This window comes from Malus sylvestris, chromosome 10 (genome assembly GCF_916048215.2).
Source record: "Malus sylvestris chromosome 10, drMalSylv7.2, whole genome shotgun sequence".
NCBI lineage: Eukaryota > Viridiplantae > Streptophyta > Magnoliopsida > Rosales > Rosaceae > Malus > Malus sylvestris.
The window spans coordinates 24,806,240-24,825,735 of NC_062269.1; the positions used below are offsets into that span (position 1 = coordinate 24,806,240).

At 38.2% G+C, this 19,496-nt stretch overlaps 2 long non-coding RNA genes across 6 annotated transcripts; both read left to right on the plus strand.

The window, feature by feature from the left end:
• Window positions 1–2,417: 2,417 nt before the first annotated feature.
• LOC126587524 (uncharacterized) lies at window positions 2,418–3,093 on the plus strand. 2 transcript variants are annotated; one of them, XR_007611113.1, is made up of 2 exons: window positions 2,418–2,821; window positions 2,930–3,093. It is a non-coding gene; the product is annotated as an uncharacterized LOC126587524 (long non-coding RNA). The 2 variants fall into 2 exon arrangements; XR_007611112.1 differs by having other exon boundaries at window positions 2,940–3,093.
• Window positions 3,094–8,909: 5,816 nt separating this feature from the next.
• LOC126586403 (uncharacterized) lies at window positions 8,910–18,290 on the plus strand. 4 transcript variants are annotated; one of them, XR_007610790.1, is made up of 8 exons: window positions 8,910–9,248; window positions 9,383–9,542; window positions 9,648–10,463; window positions 11,397–15,956; window positions 16,091–16,250; window positions 16,356–16,424; window positions 17,113–17,171; window positions 18,105–18,290. It is a non-coding gene; the product is annotated as an uncharacterized LOC126586403 (long non-coding RNA). The 4 variants fall into 4 exon arrangements; XR_007610791.1 differs by having other exon boundaries at window positions 9,648–9,716; window positions 10,405–10,463; window positions 16,356–17,171; XR_007610789.1 differs by having other exon boundaries at window positions 16,356–17,171.
• Window positions 18,291–19,496: the final 1,206 nt, after the last annotated feature.

Below are 19,496 nucleotides of genomic sequence, written 5' to 3' on the forward strand. Positions count from 1 at the left end.
GCAAGGGTGAGAGAGATTCGTAGGAAGAGGGGATGAGAGAGAGAAAAATGAGATATGAGAGAAATTTGGTGGGGAGGAAATACTAAGGGTAAGATAGGATAAAGAGAAAAATTGGGAGTGAGAGAAGATGAGAGAGAAAAGTAGTGGGTTTGGAATTGGGAGAGAGAAGATGAGAGAGGAAAATAGTGGGTTTAGAGTTTTTAAAATTCTAAAAACTCACTTTCTGTTTTTTAGAAGTAGACTAATTTTCAAATTAGTTTTGAGTTTAGTTTTTTAAAACAGTCATACCAAATAAGCATTCAAGTTGTAAAACTTCAAAAATATTTTTGAGTTTAAAAAGTTGAATTCAAGAAAATACCAAACATGCCCTAAATTGAAAGGGCTCTTGGTAAATTGCAGCAGCTTCGAGTCACTCCCTCAATCTATTTTAGCCACTTCGAGCCGTTTTCAAGCCGAATTCTTAGCAAATCCAGGGATCTGCCGCTCGAAAAGAGCAATTCCTCACCAACTCAGAGCTCCCGTGCTTCATAGTTTGGCAGCAAGAGGAAAACTGACACAATGCAAAGTTTGAAAAATGTCATAAATTCATGGTATTTAAATTTAATTTACTTTTAATTTATGATAATAGAATTAAAAAAAATAACACTCTAGTTTTTTAAATATAAATTACACATTGGTGTGGAAAACAATCATGCATGTGCACCATGATGTGAGTTTGATTCTCACTAATTCCGCTTTCCCTAACAACTAACTATATAACCGACTAACGTTATTGTTATACTAATATATATATATATATAGATATATGTAACGGATTACATTAACATAATTAAATCATAATCCTTTTAGACTTTAATTTATTGATTCAAGGCCTAGTTACAGTTGTTAATAATGCTACAACAAAATTAAAACTACAACACCAAGAAATTGGTTCCATAATATAGGGACCACAAATATTATTTTAGCAAAGCCATTCAAAGTTTTTTAAATAAAATTATTAGCACATTCATTTGTCTCTTATCTTTCTCTTGGCTTCATTTGTCTCTTATCTTTCTCTTGGCTCATTTTCTAAACCTTGTCCATTATTTAGGAGAAAAGAACACATGATGAAGTCGCATGATCACTAGCCACTGACCATTAGGCATGCTGCTGCTGCAGCTGCTCCCCTCCCAAACATTCATTATCAAAGGGGATGGGAGGTGATAAAAAGGTAAGATGCTGTCCTTTTTCCTTTTTGGCAGTGAAGAAAATTTTCTTATGATTATTTGAAAATTTAAAATGTTCATTGAGAAATACCAAAATACCGAAGGAAATGAAAATCGAGGAATATTGTAGGTTGCGTAGTCGATTCGAGTAATGTGCCTTATATCTTGCAGCTAAGTTAGATTTCTCTTTTTAGTGATTGTAGTAATTAGAATATCTTACTATACCATTTTCTACTTGAAATAGAATTTCAACAAACGAAGGCTACCCAAGCGTCTTGATTATATTCTGGAACAAAACAAAAAAATGGTTATATTTAAAAAAAAAAAGAAAGAAAAAAGATAGATTTTGTTGTGACAACGACGGAGTTATACGTCCTAAAAGTTTGGGACAATGTGTATTATTGCTAATTTTATGTCACTCATTTAATTAAAAAAATTAACAGTGAAAGTGTGAGCTGGCTGATTACAACACCAGCAAAGCATTTGAGTAAATTTTCTTTTATCTCCCATAATTGGTGGACAAAAGTTGAAAATTACATCCAAAGGTTGACTCAAAAATATGTTCCTTGTTTAATCAAACAATTTTTGTTCACGGAATTAGAGATGGAAGAAAGTTGAGATTTTATCATAAAAACAAGGGTAAAAAACTGTTTACTACCCTCATGTTTCATGGTTTTCAACATTTAGTACATCAAGTTTTTTTCGTCTCAGAGTCATACCTAAAGTGTAAATTTTGGGACAGTCTCATACATCCGTTAGTCAAACTGTTAAATTTGCCGTTAATTGTGACGTGGCGCCCATGTGGACAATGACTGGGCGCCACGTGTCAGCCACGTTTTTTTTTTTTTTTTTCTTCTTTTCTTCTTCTTCTTCTTCTTCCACCCGACTGCAACATTTTTTTTTTCTTCCTCCTTCTCCTTCCTTCCCCTTCTTCTCCTTCTTCCTTCTCTTCCTCCGAATCTGGGGAAGTTTCCGTTAGTCAAACTGTTAAATTTGCCGTTAATTGTGACGTGGCACCCATGTGGACAATGACTGGGCGCCACGTATCAGCCACGTTTTTTTTTTTTTTTTTCCTTCTTTTCTTCTTCTTCTTCTTCTTGAGGAAGGAGGAAGGAGGAAGGAAGAAGAAGAAGGAGGAGGAAGAAGAAGAAGGAAGGAAAAAAAGAGAAGAAAAAAAGTTGCAGTCGGAGGAAGAAGAAGAAGAAAGAAGAAAAAAAAAAAAAGCCGAATCTGGGTAGATTCGGAGGAAGAAGAAGAAGAAGAAGAAGAAGAAGAAGAAGAGGAAGGAAGAAGGAGGAAGGAGGAAGGAGAAGGAAGAAGGAGGAAGAAGAAGAAGAAAAAAAAAAAACTTCCCCAGATTCGGAGGAAGAAGAAGAAAAAGAAGGAGAAGGAGAAGAAGGGGAAGGAAGAAGGAAGAAGGAAGAAGGAAGAAGGAGGAAGAAGAAGAAAGAAGGAAAAAAAAAAACGAATCTGGGCAGATTCGGAGGAAGAAGAAGAAGAAGAAGAAGAAGGAATAAGGAGGAAGGAGAAGGAAGCAGGAAATAAAAAATTCCCCAGATTCGGAGGAAGAAAAAGGAGAAGGAGAAGGAGAAGGAGAAGGAGGAAGAAAAAAAAAAGTTTGCAGTCGGGTGGAAGAAGAAGAAGAAGAAAGAAGAAAGAAGAAGAAGAAAGAGAAAAAAAAAAAAATCCCCAGATTAGGAGGAAGAAAAAGGAGAAGGAAGAAGAAGGAAGAAGGAGAAGAAGGGGAAGGAAGAAGGAGGAAGGAAGAAGGAGAAGGAGGAAGAAAAAAAAAAAAGTTTGCAGTCGGGTGGAAGAAGAAGAAGAAGAAGAAGAAGAAGAAGAAGAAAGAAGAAAGAAGAAGAAAAAGAAGAAAGAAGAAGAAGAAGAAGAAACGTGGCTAGCACATGGCGCCACGTCATTGTCCACATGTGCGCCACGTCACAATTAACGGCAAATTTAACAGTTTGACTAACGGATGTATGAGACTGTCCCAAAATTTACACTTTAGGTATGACTTTGAGACGAAAAAAACTTGTGTGCTAAATGTTGAAAACCATGAAACATGAGGGTAGTAAACAGTCTTTTACCCTAAAAACAAATTACAGTATACAGAGTAGTTTAACTTACTTATAAATTCATGTAAGATCCATTTTCTTATTAATATTAGATTCATTCTCAATATGTCATTTTACGTATGGCGTATTTAAATTTAACACGTGGATAACACAAATAAAATAAGACGAAGCGCGTGTTAGCAGCTTAAAATGTATTTAACTTTTGACCTTTTTTTTCAATGATTGAGGGGCCAAAAGGCCTACAAAGTGACGTTGACTAGAAAGTGCAAAGATTTGCCTTATGAACTTGAGTTTCTAAAAATATCTACAGAACCTATGAAAATATCTAGTGGGAAATTTCAAGTTTCTGTAAGTAACTACTGCAGTTGCATTTAATGGGATCGATCAACTATTTGTCCCAGTCCTTTATTATTTCATTGATGATTATAAACTCAACATTTATTGGAACAGAGAAGAAAAGAGGAGTTGTGTTATTTTATCGTTTTTTGTTAGGGGTTTAAAAAAAAGGGAATAAGAAAAAGAACGAGAATGAGCTTACATGAAACGGAGAAGTCAAAGTGATGATACCTCAAATTAATCCTTCGACGTTATGTCGAATATTAAACTTGTGCCATAACATGTTTGAGTAGCATCAACCAAGCAACCCCGTTTTATGTAATTCTCTTCCAAAAATAAAGTTCGAACAAAAAACTGTTAACCAATGTCTGCGCTAAGTGTTTTCCCTAAAGCTCATGGCTATTGATAATTAGAAACTCACCTAATAGCAATTATTAAGATTAGTCAAGACCTTGTTTAGCAGCTCGGACTGTACTGACTATTTTAGTCGGATAAGATAAATAGTCGTCGGATAATACTGACTAAATTAGTCGGGCATTTGGTATTGTATCAGATTAATTTGTGCATCGGATAGTACGTCGGACTATAATAATTTTTTTTTAAAAAATCACAATAATTGTTGTTAAAATGAAAAAAAAAGAAGAAGAGAAAAACAGAAAAAAATAAATACAAATAATTAAACATCATTGCAAACAAAATTTAAAAAATAAAAAAATGAAGATAAAAAACCCAGGACTCTTCTCAGTAGAGGTGGGTTCAAAAAACCGAAAATCGAAAAAAATCGAAAACCGAACCGAACCGAATTAACTAAATTAATATATTTTTTATTTAATTATCTGTTTTGGATATTATTTTCTAAACCCAATTTGTAAGTCCAAATATGCTGTGAGATGTTAGGATACAAACCTTCCAACATGTGGAAAATATGCATGGGACATTGATGATATAGTATGTATCCGTCTTCTTTGGATAGTTTAAGTCATCAATTGTAGAGATAACAGTCAAAAGTTGCATCAACAGATCATACAAAGTGTCAAATCTCACAGGTCCTTACAAAAAGAATTAAAAAGAGGAACAAATGGCAAACAAATAGAGGCTCATGCTATAGCAAGAGATACCTTTATCTAGTTAAATGTCGAGACCCTTAAACCAGTCATATCCAAAACCTTAAACCAGTCATAACCAAAACCTTCACACACGTTCCAATATATTGTCCATACTTCTTCGTTGAGGAAGGCTACAACAAAAAAGGGGGGAAATCAGGCTCCTAAAAGAATCTCTTGTTAGAAAGATAAAACTAAACATTCTCAAGTAAGAAATGGAGTGGTGGTGAGGAGGAGGAGGAGGAGGCATTGGCGAAGTATGGCCATTGATAATTGGAAACTCACCTAATAGCAATTATTAAGATTAGTCAAGGCCTTGTTTGACAGCTTGGACTGTACTGACTATTTCAGTCATATAAGATAAATAGTCGTCAGATAATACTGACTAAATTAGTCGGGCATTTGGTATTGTATCAAATTAATTTGTGCATCGGATAATACGTTCGACTATAATAAATTTTTTTTTAAATTCACAATAATTGTTGTTAAAATGAAAAAAAAAAAGAAGAGAAAAACAGAAAAAAAATAAATACAAATAATTAAACATCATTGCAGACAAAATTTAAAAAATAAAAAAGGAAGATAAAAAACCCAGGTGACACACCCCGACCGAGATCAAGACATGTTGGCCGTCACGTAGGCGTGACGTAGCCATGTGCACAGTGCGAAAGTAATAAGGATAAGAATATACAAATAATTAAAAACCGAAAGTTAATAAAGTGCACTAATAAACGGGAAGTGTTAGGAGTGAGATACAAAAGTAAATACTCCTAATCAGAGCATAGAAAGTCTAAGTGCAGTCCAGTATGACAAGTACTAATTATACAGTACCATAAGATGTCATACAATTATTTATTATGTCAAAACCGCCGAAATCCTCAAGGCCACCAACAGCAAGCTTACCTAAAACCTGGATGGGCGCAAAACAGAAAACGTGAGTAGGCAAAAACAAATGTTTTACAAACCATTTTATTTCTCAAAAGTTCTAACCCCTCGCCGTAAAACATGTATATTTTTCCCAAAAATACAATATAAGCATATGCATAAATATATATAAATATATCAATTCAAATCATTCTTCACATATTCATAATCATAGTATGCCATGCCAAGATATAACAGAGTAAATAATTTAGGTGAGAATACATTCATGGAAAATAACATATTAGCCGGAACCCATGTGGAAGTATGTACGGCTGAATTCACAGCTCAATAGTCAATCTAGTCGGAGTCACTACAATGACCTATATGGAATTATACTGCACACGAGTCGGAACCAAATGAAAAGGTCTGTACGACAATACCGGGTGTAATATAATTATGCTCAATAATACTCTATCATAATAGCTGGGCGATAAATCACTAGTCACATACGAGTTGGAACCCTAATAAAGGTCTGTACGACAAGACTGTGCAAATTGGATCCAATGTGAGCATATAGTGCGGGAGGTGACATTATAAACAGGCATGTGCCATATCTCTAGCTAAATCACAATCATCCTAGGTACAGTTTTATGAGCTCTAAATTTCTCAATTAATCACAACCGTTATTCACATTCATATTTCATAACTCACATGGGCTTACCTGAGCGTCCACAGCACCACAATTATATATATATATATATATATATATATATATGCATTATATACTAATTCATATACGTAATATAAATTTATATGCATGGCATTCAAGGCATACTTTCATTTAAACGCATTTTCTGGGAAATTATCAAGTATATAAGTATATACTAAAAGCCCACTTACTGGTATGTCGAAGGGTCGTAGCCCCCGAGTCGCCCTTGAATGCGCTCGTCTTCGGGATAAGTCTCCCCTATATGCAAAACAATTATAAAAACGTTAATTTAAAGCACATAGACAAAACTAGCTAATAATTTCTCATACATTGCTTAAATGGGGTGTTTGAATATACCAATGTGATCTACACAACTCCACGAACATCTCCATATTTTTAGAAAAATTTTCCGACCACCCATGCGCTGCCCACGTGCGGGCACGTGCCAGGCACACTGACGGTAACCCTAACGGCGTTAGGGAATATTCCGTTAAAAAAGTAGCATATACCGTTAATTATTAACGGCGTCATCCAACGTCGTTAGCATATTCCATCAGTTTTGACGGAATATACCTTCATCTTCTCCGACGAGTCACCAAACGTCGGTGACTTCGTCGGTTTCTGGGTTAATTTTCAAAACCTTATATCTCTCTCATTTTAACACCAAACTTCATGAAACTTGAACCATTTTAAAGATCTCACCAAGACGAACCAAACTATATCTGAGTCGAGCCCTGAAACCGTCGAAAACCCGTAGGAAAAAGCCTCGATAATCCGGCCAAACTTAAAACTCGTCGTTCTCTCTATTCCGACGTCCAAAATCTTCCAACGAACCACTCCTAGCCTCGTGAGGACCTCCTTAAGCTACCTATAAGCTTGAAATCCCCAAAAACATGAGATTTTATGTTTGCATGAATAGTACCTCTGTTGATGCACAAAATCGGAGGTCATGGAACAATGTAAATCTGACCGTGAATCTGCATGAAATGTAAATAACACAAGATGTATCATGGTTCACCCTAAGGTTTGGGCTACGTCCACACTGATTATATTATATTTCTCTGAGAAGTGAGGGAGAGAGCTCTGAGAGTGAGAGCTTTAAAAGGGGGTGAGAGGACCTAGGAATTGGCATCCGAGGGTGAGAATGAGCCCCCCTAATTGTGAGGGTGAGGGGTCCTTTTATAGAATAAGGACTCCTCACTTATTACATATTTGCCCCTTCCTTTATCACATAATTACATTTAAGTCCTCTAAGTATTTGTACGAGATCTAAATACGAGGCCCTAAATATGGTATAAACAGTAGTCCCCTAAGTCTTCAGTCAAGAAAGTCTTTTGGCTGGAGACTTGAAATTCAGTCCATGTGTGGGCCGAAGTAACTAGATGTTGTCTTGAACTGATGTTTGATATGAGGCGGTGCTCAATCTGAAATGATGCTCAACTAGAAGTAGCACATGCTGCGAGGCTGCTCGGTTCGTGACTTATGTTGCCTTGGTTGGCTCGGCTTGTGGCGTTGAAAGTGAGGGAGTCCCTTTTATAGAATAAGGGCTTGCTCATCAATACATGAATGATGGGTTAGAGTTGATGCTCTCTAATGATGGTGATGGAGTCCATTTTATAAAATAAGGGCTCGCTTCTCAGTACATGAATAATGGGTTAGGAGTGCTACTCGTGGCGAGGCGGTTGCTGGGCTAAGTCCCCCAAGTATTTTTTATGAGTGCTCACTAATGAAAGTGAGGGAGTCCCTTTTATAGAATAAGGGCTCGCTCCTCAGTACATAGATAATGGGCTAAATCCCCTAAGTATTTTCATGAGGCCCAGTTGAGGCCCAATATATGGTACATAATGTAGTCCCCCAAGTCTTTGGTCAATAGAGTCTGTTGGCTGGAGACTTCAAATTGAATCCATGTATGGGTCGAAGTGGCGGTTGTTTGGAGGCGGTATTTGTATACCCTGCACTGAAGCTTTGTAAGTGAAGCTTTGAAGCTAGAGCTCTGTAAATGAAGCTTTTGAAGCTAGAGCTTTTGTAAATGAAGCTTTTGAAGCTGATTGACATGAGTGATGCTCATGAATGTTTGATGGACATGAGTGATGCTCATGAATGTTTAATTGACATGAGTGATGCTCATGGATGTTGACATGAGTGATGCTCATGAATGTTGACATGAGTGATGCTCATGAATGTTTATGTATGATTGATATGAGCGATGCTTATGAATGTTTATGTATGATTGACATGAGTAATGCTCATGTATAATATGAAGTATTGGGCGTACTTTTGATCACCTGGTTGGTGGCATGAAGGAGAGTACGAGTTGTACATTTCATCACCTGGTTTGTGGCATGAATGGCTAGTTGCCAAATGATATGAGAGTACGGGTTGTACATTTCATCACCTGGTTGGTGGTAATAGCGACAGGTTGCCGAATAATTTTGGAGTAGTGGGCTTACTTTTGATCACCTGGTTGGTGGTAATAGCGGCAGGTTGCCGAATAATTTTGGAGTATTGGGCGTACCTTTCGTCACCTAGGTGGTGATAATAGCGGCAGGTTGCCGAATAATTTTGGAGTACTGGGCGTACTTTTGATCACCTGGTTGGTGATAATAGAGGGTGTCACAGCCCGTCCCGGAATTTTTAATTCCGAGGATGTGAAATTACGAAAATGCCCCTAATACGTGGCTAAGGTATAATTTTTACGTTCGTTATATCTAAGCTCCTAAAATTTGGTAAGTAGAGTGGAGACTTAGATTTAAATTTATGTTAGAATTTTGTAGTTGGGGATTGGGTAGGATCCCACACCCCTCAATTCTCTCCCTCTTTCCCGTACCTTGTCTCTCTCTCTCAGTTCATTCTCTCTCCTCCCTCACGACTTCCTCTTTCTCTCTCACTCTCTCTCACCCAAAACGTACGGCATACACCCAAATCCTCCAAAACTCGACGGATCGAGGCAACCAAGGTATGCATCTTCATCCTTTCGTCATTCTGAGTTCATTGGTACTAGTTTTAGGAAGTGAAACCTTCGGAATCATGTGAAACCCGAACCTCCATTTTTGGTCACTGTTCATGTGAACGTAAAATGTTGTGTTTCAGGGAATTCTAAGCTTATAGTGAGCTTAGTGAGGTCCCAAGGAAGCTCGGAGTGCTTCGTGGGAAGTTTTTGGACGTAAGAACACGGAGATCGACAAGTTCAAAGTTTGGCCGGAGCTTTCGAGGCTTTTTCCGGCGAATCCCCGGCGAGTTAGGAGTCGAGGTAGGTATCAATCTCTTCGTCTCGTCAAGTACTACAACTTTCCTTTTTGTTTCACTCAATTTCGTTGAGTATTGAAGAAGTTATACTCATTTGAAAAATACCCAGTTTCCGGCGACCTCCGAGGCTTTCGAGGAAGTTTCCGGCCAAACCACGGCGAACTAGGTGTTGTGCAAGGTACCATTCTCTTTGTCTCTTCAAGGGCTACAACTTTCGTTTTTGAATCACTTGATTTCGTTGAGAAATGACAAAGTTATGGCAATTTGAAAAACTGCCCGGAAAACGGCCGCCGGAAAAACCAGTCCGGCGACCCAAGGAAGAAGATGGTGCTACAGTAAAATAAAAAAATAAAAATAAAAATATTTTAAAAATATGTCGACGTCCGTGACGTCGAGTAGATCACTGTGGTATATTCATATACCTAAATTGAACACCGTATGAGAAAGTTATTAAGGATTGTTGGTTAGGTGTTCGAATAACGTTTTATAGTTTTGGTGAAAATGTGAATTGATGATCCGACCGTTGGATTGTCACCAAACTTTGATACGTTGTAATACGTAATATTTGAGGATTATTGGAACTTACGGATTGGGAATCCGAGTTACGGATCTTCCGGAATTGGAATTGTAAGTCCATAATATAAAATGTTAACCGTCACTTAGTTTTGGAAATTGACGGAGATCCAACCGTTGGATGGTAATGAAATTTTAGGATGTTATCCTAGAGATATATTGTGGACCTCTGGAAGTTATGGATTTAAAATCTGAGTGGCAGATCTTCCGGATCGAACTACGTAGTGACGTATTTTATATAAGTTATATTTTATCGATATGAATTCTGAGCCTGGATTTGATTACTATTCTAGGCGGCGATCGTCATGACGCCTTGGCGTATTGTGCTAGGGAGTTGTAGGGCGAACTCCAGGTGAGTGGGCAGTTTTGTTTTCCGTATATATATATACTTGACGTTTCCCAGAAATTGAATTGAAATGAAAATATGTTTAAAATGAAATGCATATGAGTTATGTGGAAAAACGGGAAGTGAAATACCATGCATAGAATTGATATGAAAAGTATATAGAAATGTGAGTTGAAATGCCATGCATGAATTAATATATGATGCATATGTATGAATTGGTGCGGTGGACGCACAGGTAAGAATTGATTTATGATGCATATGTATGAATTGGTGCGGTGGACGCACAGGTAAGAATTTAATTACTGTTATTATGATGATGATATATATTGAGCTCAAATCCTGCACCATGGTTTAGTGCTTATAGTATTCACCGCATCGCACGCTCGCCTTGGATCCAAGTAGATGCTAGTCGTACAGTCCACGCGGAGTGGGTACGACAGACCAGTCGCGAGAGTGTTAGTGAGATTCCGACTGGTGGGTGACCTTAGATTATGTGCACAGATGACTTATGAGAAGCACTAGAGCGTAACTTGTGTGCAGAAGGCCGGACGGGTCACAGAGGTGACTCCGGTAGAGTGATAATGATAGATTTTGAGCTCTAGGTTCAACCGTACAGGGCTATTAGAGGGCCTACGGTTGATTACTTTCTTGCACCTGATATGATTATGTTGATGCATTCATACCTTATTACTGTTGAGATGATGTGGCATGGCATAATTAATATGAGAAATGTTGAGATGATGTGGCATGGCATAATTGTTATGAAAATGTTGAGTTAACGACTTGAAGTTTTGAGAATATATATGTATATTTATATTTTACATTTCTGGGAAAATATACAGGTTTTACGGAGAGGGGTTACAACGTTTTGAAAATTGTTTGGATTTGGAAAAGAATTGTTTTACTGACCCACTCAATTTTGGTTTTGCGCCCCTCCAGGTTCAGGAATCACAAAGGTGTGGTGACTACGAGGAATTCGACGGTGTTCTGACAGATTGGACAAAATTAGGACTCACCTTCGGGTGTATCAACTTAAATTGTATCTTAAAGCTTCCGTACTGTGCAAATGGTTACGTCACTCTCACGTGACGGCCAGCATGCCCTCCTTCGGGATGGGGTATGTCAGTTGGTATCAGAGCATGGTTGCAATCTTGGACATCTTGAGAAGTTTATAGTGAATTCTGTCAGAACTACACCGCCTCGTAGCAAACCACGTAGTTAGAGGAATTTAGTCTCCCTAATATAGCGGTTTAGGGAAAACTATTATTATGGTGATTCAGTCTATTATAAAAAGGGACATTTTAAGATGGGTTATGAGTTGAATTTGAATCACCTTATGAAATGATGAACCTGAGGGAGCGAAGTAACGGTTTAACCAATTGGAAAAGATGTTTCAGATTATGCAAGTCAAAGGAAATTTCCTTCTGACAAGGGGTCGAGACGACTACCTGGTTTTGGTTATGAATTTGTATCCTGGTGGAAACAGGAGTATGAATTGTTGTCACCATAGGAATCAGTCGATTGAGAATTGTTTAAGGACTTGTTTAAAGGAAAAGTTTATCCCTCCGGCATTTATCGATGGTGGTAAACAAGAGTTTACAAATATGAGACAAGGAAGGTGATGATCGAGGGATATTATAGAAAGTTTTCAGACTTGCCTCGTTCTATCCAGATATTGTTGTGAATTTGGTGGAGGTGTTATGTTGTTTTAGGCTGGGTGGCAAAAGGGAAGTGGTATTTTGGGTGACCACTATCCATTGTAATTCTTATCAGGAGTATGCGAGATGCTGTTGAGTCTTGAGGACTCTGAGAACATGAGCAACGAGAATAAAGAAGAATAAGAAATGAATGAGACTCAAAAGAAGACGATAAAGTCAATGATTCGTCATATCAAGGATATAGAAAGATTCAGAGCTTCGAAAGAAGTGAAGCTAGAGTTAATTCTTCCAGCTGAGGTTTTAATGTCGCTGGTCAGAGTAAAAGTGATGGATATACTGGTAATCCCAGATATTTGAGACAAGGTGTCTCGAGTAAAGGAAATGTACCTTGTGCAGCAGGTACAAAAAAAAAAAAAAAAAATTAACACTTTGGGAAATGTGAAATTAATGAATGTGTTTATGTGAACAGAGGGGACACAGAATTGTGAATCGTCCCTAGAATCAGTTGTACTCAACAATTTTCCATGATATCATAGTGTTGATTCAACAAGTTTATGAATTTAGTAGTTTGGTCGGATTGACTGTGAGTACAGAGAGATTTGATGAGTTATATGTTCAGTCGTACAGACCATGAGAAGTGGATTCGATTGACACATGAGAAATGGTGAGTTATAGGCTCAGCCATACCGACCACGCGGAGTGGATCCGGCCGACGTATTATTGAGATAAGAGTTGAATCAGCCGTATTGGTCATTCTAGTTGACTTCGGCTGATATATTTCTTATTATGTATGTTATTACCTAGAGAGTAGTAAATAAATGTAGTTGAGACGAGTGTATGTATTTTGCATTGAGTAACAAAATAGTAATGTTATATCTTTGAGAGTGGTTGCCTACTTATCGAGACAACGATGATTTATCAGTATTGCGGGCTGCAGACCGTAATATTAATAACTCATTCGTGGATTCGTTAAGCAAGCAAACCGGTAGATTATTTTATGTTAGTATTGTACTTATTTAGAATGCTTAATAATAATAGAATATATATTGTATCAGTTAATTCTGTTCCATTAGATTGGTTGGTTATAATTGTGACAAGACGGAATGTTACGGGAAACCAGTACTTTCCATCGATATGGATGAACAGAGATTACTTTTGTAAGTATGCAAAATGGATTGAGTCAGGCTGTTATTTATGCTGTGAGAGCAAAGAGATTGTTTTCGAAAGGCTGTCAAAAATACTTAGCTCATGTGGTGCTAAATGATGTTGTTTGGAGTAGTGTGAATAATGTCGAAAGAGTTAGACTTTTCTTGATGTCTTCCTTGAAAGTATACCTGGATTGCCTTCAGGCAGAGATATGAGGTTCATTATTGATTTGTTGCCAGGTATAAATTTATATTGGAGATTGGTTCAGGATGAGTTAAGGGAATTGGAAATTCAGTTGAGAGAATTGGTTGATAAAAGTTTTATTCAACCTAGTACAACACTTTTGAGGAGCCCAGTTTGTTGGTGAGGAAGAAAAATGGATCTTGAGATTGTTCATTGATTATAGACAATGGAGTCGGGTAACGATTGAGAACCGTTATCCATGGTGATGTACTGATGTTTATTTAACCAGCTCAGAAGTAATTGCGAAGATTCAAAGATTGAATTGAGATCTGGTTCTACCAATTGAATATTATAAGTGACGTTGATCATAAGATGGTTTTCTGGACTTGTTATAGTCTTTATGAAGTTTGGTGATGCTATATGGATACTCATGCTGTTTTATGAGTTGATGGATGAAGTATTCCAATAATGCCTTGATAAATTGATATCATTTTCATTGAAGATATTCTGGCATATTCTGAGCCAGAGCAGAGCATGTAAACGTATTAAGTCGGTGAAGCAAAGATTGAGAGAACGTTGGTTGTATGCTAAGTTTAGCAAATGCGAATGTTGGATGAATCAAGTGGCATTCTGAGATTGGTTATATCTGCTTAAGGTATTCAAATGAATTCTTAAAAGATAGCAGAAATTGAGAATTTGGAACAACCACGAGTCGTAATTGAGATTTGGAATTTCTTAGCTTACCAGGCTATTTTGGATGGTTGTGAAAGAATTTTTAGTCATTGCTTTGTCATTAACGAGACTGTTGAGAAAAGAGGTTATGTATGAGTGGGAAGGAAATTGTGAGCAAATGATTCAACAACTGAAGTATTTCCTCACTCATGCACGTATTTTGGTATTCCCAGAGAATAGTGGTAATCATAAATTTTTAGTGATGTTTCTTGAATGGTATTGGAGGCATGTTGATGCAAATGTTAGGGTGATTGCATACGTTTCATGATAAATGGAACCTCATGAGATGAATTACCCTACGAGTGACTTGGAAGTCATGATTACCATTCTTACTGTGAAGTTATGGAGACATTATATATTTGGTAAGAATGCAAGATTTTTACGAATCCAAAAAGTCTTCAATATCCATTACTTGGAAGGATTTTGATATGAGGCAGCGAAAGTGAATTGTATTGCTTAATGAACATGATTGTACGATCAAGGTGATCGTAAAATTTGTTCTAGCTGAAGCACTTGGTGAGAAGACTACAGTAAGATTAATATCTGGCACGTTTGCCAAGAGTATCATCTTGTGGATTGAAAACCAATGGAAGAAAAGTTAAGAATGAAAGATCGAGAAGAAGTTATACTTGTTAAATTTCAAGTTAGGCCTATTTGGTAAGGTCGTACTTGAAACTTAAATGTTTGACGAGGAAATTTAAGAATTAACCAAGGCAGAGAAAGAAGGGAAAAAGAATGAGTACATGATTCGTGAATCAAATGGTATGTGGATACAAGAAAACAAAAAGTATGTGCCTAATGCTAAGGATTTAAAGTAAGCAATTTTGGACGAAGTACATTGTTTAACTTCTGCAATATTCCAAAAGTAATAAGATTTATCATACCATTCGACAGTTTTATTTGGTCAGCAGATTGAGGCAAAAGAGATTAACAGAGGGATATGCCACTAATCGAGTGTATAAGACAAATGGTTTTATATTTTCGAAGTGTTCACCATAGAAAAGTATAATTCGGGTTGGAAAGGAGACAAAATAAGATTTAGACACATCAGACCATTTTTGATCACTAAAGGAATCAATAAAGTTGCATACAAGTGGTGATGTCTTCAGAGTTGGCTAAGGTACTTAATGTATTTTGGGTTCGATACGTTGTCACTAGGTGGCAGATTCGTCACATGAGATTCTGGTGCAACTATTGAGAATTAAATTGGATTCGAATTGATAAGGAACCAAGGACGACTTTGGATTGGAAAAAGAAAGTCTTGAGAATTAAGACAGAGTAAGTGGTAAAAGCTTTGTGAAGGAAATCATTCAGTGGAAGAAAATTACGTGGGAGAAAGAGAATCGGATAAGAGAGATTTACCGAGGTTGGTATGAGTAGATGTTTGGATTGGTTGTTGGAATTTCGGGGACGAAATTCTATAAGGAGGGAAGATTGTCACAGCCCGTCCCGGAATTTTTAATTCCGAGGATGTGAAATTACGAAAATGCCCCTAATACGTGGCTAAGGTATAATTTTTACGTTCGTTATATCTAAGCTCCTAAAATTTGGTAAGTAGAGTGGAGACTTAGATTTAAATTTATGTTAGAATTTTGTAGTTGGGGATTGGGTAGGATCCCACACCCCTCAATTCTCTCCCTCTTTCCCGTACCTTGTCTCTCTCTCTCAGTTCATTCTCTCTCCTCCCTCACGACTTCCTCTTTCTCTCTCACTCTCTCTCACCCAAAACGTACGGCATACACCCAAATCCTCCAAAACTCGACGGATCGAGGCAACCAAGGTATGCATCTTCATCCTTTCGTCATTCTGAGTTCATTGGTACTAGTTTTAGGAAGTGAAACCTTCGGAATCATGTGAAACCCGAACCTCCATTTTTGGTCACTGTTCATGTGAACGTAAAATGTTGTGTTTCAGGGAATTCTAAGCTTATAGTGAGCTTAGTGAGGTCCCAAGGAAGCTCGGAGTGCTTCGTGGGAAGTTTTTGGACGTAAGAACACGGAGATCGACAAGTTCAAAGTTTGGCCGGAGCTTTCGAGGCTTTTTCCGGCGAATCCCCGGCGAGTTAGGAGTCGAGGTAGGTATCAATCTCTTCGTCTCGTCAAGTACTACAACTTTCCTTTTTGTTTCACTCAATTTCGTTGAGTATTGAAGAAGTTATACTCATTTGAAAAATACCCAGTTTCCGGCGACCTCCGAGGCTTTCGAGGAAGTTTCCGGCCAAACCACGGCGAACTAGGTGTTGTGCAAGGTACCATTCTCTTTGTCTCTTCAAGGGCTACAACTTTCGTTTTTGAATCACTTGATTTCGTTGAGAAATGACAAAGTTATGGCAATTTGAAAAACTGCCCGGAAAACGGCCGCCGGAAAAACCAGTCCGGCGACCCAAGGAAGAAGATGGTGCTACAGTAAAATAAAAAAATAAAAATAAAAATATTTTAAAAATATGTCGACGTCCGTGACGTCGAGTAGATCACTGTGGTATATTCATATACCTAAATTGAACACCGTATGAGAAAGTTATTAAGGATTGTTGGTTAGGTGTTCGAATAACGTTTTATAGTTTTGGTGAAAATGTGAATTGATGATCCGACCGTTGGATTGTCACCAAACTTTGATACGTTGTAATACGTAATATTTGAGGATTATTGGAACTTACGGATTGGGAATCCGAGTTACGGATCTTCCGGAATTGGAATTGTAAGTCCATAATATAAAATGTTAACCGTCACTTAGTTTTGGAAATTGACGGAGATCCAACCGTTGGATGGTAATGAAATTTTAGGATGTTATCCTAGAGATATATTGTGGACCTCTGGAAGTTATGGATTTAAAATCTGAGTGGCAGATCTTCCGGATCGAACTACGTAGTGACGTATTTTATATAAGTTATATTTTATCGATATGAATTCTGAGCCTGGATTTGATTACTATTCTAGGCGGCGATCGTCATGACGCCTTGGCGTATTGTGCTAGGGAGTTGTAGGGCGAACTCCAGGTGAGTGGGCAGTTTTGTTTTCCGTATATATATATACTTGACGTTTCCCAGAAATTGAATTGAAATGAAAATATGTTTAAAATGAAATGCATATGAGTTATGTGGAAAAACGGGAAGTGAAATACCATGCATAGAATTGATATGAAAAGTATATAGAAATGTGAGTTGAAATGCCATGCATGAATTAATATATGATGCATATGTATGAATTGGTGCGGTGGACGCACAGGTAAGAATTGATTTATGATGCATATGTATGAATTGGTGCGGTGGACGCACAGGTAAGAATTTAATTACTGTTATTATGATGATGATATATATTGAGCTCAAATCCTGCACCATGGTTTAGTGCTTATAGTATTCACCGCATCGCACGCTCGCCTTGGATCCAAGTAGATGCTAGTCGTACAGTCCACGCGGAGTGGGTACGACAGACCAGTCGCGAGAGTGTTAGTGAGATTCCGACTGGTGGGTGACCTTAGATTATGTGCACAGATGACTTATGAGAAGCACTAGAGCGTAACTTGTGTGCAGAAGGCCGGACGGGTCACAGAGGTGACTCCGGTAGAGTGATAATGATAGATTTTGAGCTCTAGGTTCAACCGTACAGGGCTATTAGAGGGCCTACGGTTGATTACTTTCTTGCACCTGATATGATTATGTTGATGCATTCATACCTTATTACTGTTGAGATGATGTGGCATGGCATAATTAATATGAGAAATGTTGAGATGATGTGGCATGGCATAATTGTTATGAAAATGTTGAGTTAACGACTTGAAGTTTTGAGAATATATATGTATATTTATATTTTACATTTCTGGGAAAATATACAGGTTTTACGGAGAGGGGTTACAACGTTTTGAAAATTGTTTGGATTTGGAAAAGAATTGTTTTACTGACCCACTCAATTTTGGTTTTGCGCCCCTCCAGGTTCAGGAATCACAAAGGTGTGGTGACTACGAGGAATTCGACGGTGTTCTGACAGATTGGACAAAATTAGGACTCACCTTCGGGTGTATCAACTTAAATTGTATCTTAAAGCTTCCGTACTGTGCAAATGGTTACGTCACTCTCACGTGACGGCCAGCATGCCCTCCTTCGGGATGGGGTATGTCAGAGGGCCTGACTCTTTTAGGCATATGGGCCTTCGTCCTCTACACAACATTCCAGCCCATTTATTTTGGGCTTTGCCTTTTTGTTTTTTTAACCCTCTGATGGGGTTTATACAGATGTTTCCGAAAGATACGAAAAATAAATTACATCATTAAAAAATAAGGGTTTCGACAGTTGCTGATCGTTGGTGCGTACTGCGTACTGGGTTGCTTCTATTGGTACCGTTCGTTGGCTTGGATGGTTTTTTTTTTTTTTTTTTGAGAGACTGGGAGTAACAACTGCTGTCAGATCTGAATTCGAATGAGCTGGCTTGTTGGCCCATCATCATCATGGTTGTGGACTGCGCCACCCAATTATGCACCCTATTAATATTATCTGTTTTTGCTTTTGTTTACTTTCTGCTTTGCTCTTTTCTTTTTCTGCTTTGCTTGATGCTTTCTTCTTTTCTTTTTCCCATGCGCATCTCCAAAAACTGAAACAAAGATGCTTTGTGAGGCTGAGGGACAGCAGAAGCATATTTGCTTTTGCTTTTTCTTTCCTTTTCCTCTCTTTTTGTCTATCATGCATGTGCACCGTTATTGTAGGCCATGCTCTTCCCCCAACTCCTGACTTTACTGTTGCTCCCCAAGATGAAGTTGACTTTGAATGGAAATCCATAGTAAAACCCAGCCCTTACCGTACTTAATCCTGCAACCCACCCATATGGTCTTGAAGCACCATGGTCAGCACTCTTGGGTCAGAACTGTCGCGTACAATCTGGGTGAAATCCACGGCCAGCATTCCTGCAACCTCTTCGCGTTCAATCCCAAGCCTTCGCTCGCCAGCTCCATCCCAGGTATTCTACAGGTTTCAAATCTGGCCCATTATCATTATTTGTGGCCATCTTTTGAGAAACAGAAGGTGGTGAAAAATTCTGCAAGCTCGGGATTCATTGGGAAGGAAGACGGACAGACGAAATCTTGGGGTCGAACCAGTGTTCTTCACGAATGGCCATTGCTGCAATCTGGTTCCTGGATTTTGGCTTGTGCTTGCTGATCATCTCCGTCTGCTACAAGTTCTGCTCTCAAAACTGGTGCTGAAGCATCATGGTGGCAGCAGCTGCGGCTGATGCGGAGGCGGGCTCGTTAGCGCCGGAACCGGCACTGATCTGCTGGCTGCGAAACTTGGCGGCAAGGGTGGCAGAGTTGTCGTAGGAGAAGACGACACTGC